We start from the raw sequence: 4,742 nt of genomic DNA on the forward strand, positions 1-4,742 counted from the left end.
GCAATCAAACTTGAAATTCATACCTCACTCCTTACCTTCATCAAGCTCCCAATCTTCATAGTTGCGTTTAATTCTCTCCAATAAATTCCATTTGAAGTCAATATCTCTCTTCATAAAAGAACCGGTACAAGAAGTGTCAAGCATGGTGCAATCATCATGAGAAAGCCGAGTATAGAAGTTCTGAATGATAATTTCTCTCGAGAGCTCATGGTTGGGGCATGAATATAACATTGATTTAAGCCTCCCCCAAGCTTGAGCGATGCTTTCTCTGTCACGAGGCCAAAAATTATAAATATAATTCCGATCACGATGTACTAAATGCATAGGATAAAACTTTAGATGAAATTCCAATTTCAACCGATTGTAGTTCCATGATCCAGTATCATCACATAGCCTATACCATGTCAACGCCTTATCCCTCAAAGATAAGGGAAAGACCTTCTTCTTGACCTCATCCTCGGGAAAACCTACAAGCTTAAATAAACCACAAACTTCATCTACATATATATGATGCAAGTCTGGATGTGATGTTCCATCTCCTGTAAAAGGACTAGCCAGTAGTTTCTCAAGCATACCCGAAGGAAATTCAAAGAAAATATTTTCAGTAGGTGCAGCAGGTTGAGGCGCAACTCTTTGTGCTTCCGTTCGAGGTGAAGATACCCCGAACAAGCCCCTCAAAGGATTAGTTTCCATAGTGACAAGTGACAAAAAATTTCAGCACACTATATGAATGTTTCCTTACCAAATTCCACTTACCAAAGGCGCTTCACTCCCCGGCAACGGCGCCAGAAAAGAGTCTTGATGACCCACAAGTATTGGGGATCTATCGTAGTCCTTTCGATAAGTAAGAGTGTCGAACCCAACGAGGAGCAGAAGGATCTGACAAGTGGTTTTCAGCAAGGTGAAATCTGCAAGCACTGAAATTATCGGTAACAAGTAGTTGTGTGGTGAGATGATTCGTAGCAAGCAACAAGTAACAAAAGTAACACCGGTGCAGCAAAGTGGCCCAATCCCTTTTGTAGAAAGGGACAAGCCTGGACAAAGTCTTATAGGAGGTAAAACGCTCCCGAGGACACATGGGAATTTCTGTCACGCTAGTTTTCATCATGTTCATATGATTCGCGTTCATTACTTTGATAGTTTGATATGTGGGTGGACCGGTGCTTGGGTACTGCCCTTACTTGGACAAGCATCCCACTTATGATTAAGCCCTCTCGCAAGCATCCGCAGCTACGAAAGTAGAATTAAGACAAAGTCTAACCATAGCATTAAACTAGTGGATCCAAATCAGCCCCTTACGAAGCAACGCATAAACTAGGGTTTAAGCTTCTGTCACTCTAGCAACCCATCATCTACTTACTACTTCCCAATGCCTTCCTCTAGGCCCAAATAATGGTGAAGTGTTATGTAGTCGACATTCACATAACACCACTAGAGGAAAAACAACATACAACACATCAAAATATCGAACGAATACCAAATTCACATGACTACTTATAGCATGACTTATCCCATGTCCTCAGGAACAAAAGTAACTACTCACAAAGCATAATCATATTCATGACCAGAGTTGTAATGAGTAGCATCAAGGATCTGAACATAAACTCTTCCACCAAGTAATCCAACTAGCATCAACTACAAAGAGTAATTAACAGTACTAGCAACCTTACAAGTACCAATTGGAGTCGTGAGACGGAGATTTGTTACAAGTGATGAACTACGGTTTGGAGATGAGATGGTGCTAATGAAGATGTTGATGGTGACGAGTCCCCTCCGATGAGAGGAGTGTTGCTGATGACGATGGTGACGATTTCCCCCTCCGGGAGGGAAGTTTCCCCGGCAGGATCGTCCTGCCGGAGCTCTAGATTGGTTCTGCTCAAGTTCCGCCTCGTGGCGGCGGCGAATCCTCCGAAAAGCCTCCTCGTGATTTTTTCCAGACCGAAACCCTTCTTGTAGCAAAAGGGGCAGCTAGAGGGGCAGCTGGGAGCCCACAAGCCCCCTAGGCGCGGCCAGGGGGGTGGCCGCGCCTAGCAGGCTTGTGGCCCCCTGCTGGCGCCCCTCCGGCACTTCTTCGGCCCAATATTTTTTATAAATCCCAAAAAAATCCACGTTGATTTCATGGCTTTTGGAGTTGCGTAGAATAGGCATCTCAAACTTGCTCCTTTTTTAGGCCAGAATTCCAGCTGCCCGCATTCTCTCTCTTCATGTAAACCTTGCAAAATAAGAGAGAAAAGGCATAAGTATTGTACCGTGAAGTGAAATAACAGCCCAAAAAGCGATAAGTATCAACATGAAAGCATGATGCAAAATGGACGTATCATGGCGCACCCTCCTCCCTCCCTCCTGTATATATAGAGGGTTTTGGGGTTGCAAACAACACAATTTCTCTCTCTCTCGGTGCATCCCTACTCCTCCTCCTCGTTGTCCTCCGTAGTGCTTGGTGAAGCCTTGTCGGAGTACCACGGAGCTCCACCGTCACCACGCCGTCGTGATGTCGGAGCTCTCCCTCAACCTCTCCTCCCTTCTTGCTGGATCAAGGCGTAGAAGACGTTACCGGGCTGCACGTGTGTTGAACGCGGAGGCGCCGTTGTTTGGTGCATAGATCGGAATCCATCGCGATCTGAATCGCTGCAAGTACGACTCCATCAACCGCGTTCTAGCAACGCTTCCGCTTAGCGATCTTCAAAGGTATGAAGATGCTCTACCCCTTTGCTCTTTGGTGGTTTCTCCTACATAGATCCTTGGTATGACGTAGGATTTTTTTTTAAATTACTACGTTCCCCAACACCTAGTAGATGGGCCAAGATAACATGATGGAGAACACAAGTAAAATTGCCCTCCCCCATTCCGATGAATAAGGGTGCGCCCACATTTTAAAATTTAACTTTGACCATTTATCTAAACAAATGTGGGTTATGTCAATGAATTTTTAGCCATTGAATTCGTATTCAAAAAAGTTTATGTGGTATAATTTTTAAATCACGTAGCTTGTGACTTTATCTGTTAAAATAATGGTTAAATTTAAATTTTGGAATGCACACACATCTTATATATTAGAATGGTGTGAATAAAACAGAAACATGATTAAGGGCATCTTCAACGTTGACCCTCAAAGCACTCGTATACATCCGGACCGTGCAGTCCGGACCCAGAATCCATACAACGCAGTCCCGTATCATTCTTTAGGGTAGTCCGAACAAGATTTTCCCGCAAACCATAGAAAAAAGTGGGGGAGGGGACTTTGCGGCCGTCCGACCCGCTACCACTCCCGCTCCTAACTACCCTGACCCACCAAAAACCATTCACATGTGCCCGCATGCGTTCCGGCCCTTTCCCCAACTACCCGCATTCATGTCGCTGTAAAGAGGCCGCTTCGTAATAATGTTGGCCGAGAGCGAACGCGACCTTTCACTCATGGCGGAATTGAAGCGGCATGTCGGCCAAGAGAGCCGCTCATGGCACGTCCACAATGTTCGTGCTTGTTCAATGACGGAGCAATGTTTGATGTATGGGACTAGATGGATATCTACCACGCCCACTTAATGTCCATCTGTCCGCATACCGCCATTAAGCAGGCTCATCTATCGAGGAGCTAACTACCACGTCGTGCATTGACGCAATCGAACGGTTGGATTCACTGAATATGTTATTTAAAGACAACCACACCCGACTAACTCCACACCAGAACACTTTCGCTCGAGAGCCTCCTTCTTTTCTCCACATCTGCCATGACCGCGAGCGGGAACGCTTTGTGAGATAGTCTTTCATTAGAGATGAGGCATGAGGTGGCCGCCCTTGAAGCCGCCCGACAGTCCCGTCGTACAAGGCAGATCGAAGCAAGGCATGCCGGCTAGCTCGACTCAGGTTTCCAACGACAATCCCATGATGGATACAGGCTTGGACGACGACACCACGCTAGCCCCCGCACTGGTGCATGCCAACTTGACCATGGAGCAGGCGCATGCGACTATGACACCGGTGTGTCGAAGGAGGAGCAACATGCGTCGGCTCCTATGTCGGTGTTTTGGAAGGAGCGGGAGGAGCAAAGGTACAACATGTTCCTCCTCGAGTAGCATTGGCTGGCAGAGGGCCAGATCTACGACGAACGCACAAGCGAGGAGGCTGTGACCGCCATGAGCACGTAAAACCCGAACTTTGTTGCCAAGCAGCAGGCGCTCTACGAGGCCGTGCGTGCTCATGCCGCTTGTACCAAAGCGGCGGCGCAACCGAACGCGGACACGACACCTCACGTGCTGGCGACGCATGCGGTCGAGGACGAGAACACCGTCGTCCAACTTTCACGGGTGCATGTGGCTGGTGGACAGTGACGGACTGTCCACGTCTATCATCGACCTCACATTCACCAGCACCAGTGACATCACAAACTCCTTCAAAGATGGGTAGGGCATGAGAGGAGAGATCAGGAAAAGATATGCGTGTGAGTGTTGGATATGACTAAGGAAAAAAATTACCATGTCATTCATAAAAAATAGTATTAAAAAATCAAATGCACTCCTTCATTCTATTTGTATGGGTAAATGTTCTTTCATTCCTGGACTGCAAGAAATAGTCATCGCATGCGAAATGGCTAACAACAGCTTACTTTTTATCTTATCATAATTTGGAGCCTAAAACTAATAAACTTAGATGATGCCCAGCACGTTGTTGCAGGAAACATGATAAACAAATGTATAAATAGATGTTAAAAAATAAAAAACTATTGTTAAAAAATATTAGAATTG

The sequence above is a fragment of the Hordeum vulgare genome, chromosome 2H (genome assembly GCF_904849725.1).
Source record: "Hordeum vulgare subsp. vulgare chromosome 2H, MorexV3_pseudomolecules_assembly, whole genome shotgun sequence".
NCBI lineage: Eukaryota > Viridiplantae > Streptophyta > Magnoliopsida > Poales > Poaceae > Hordeum > Hordeum vulgare.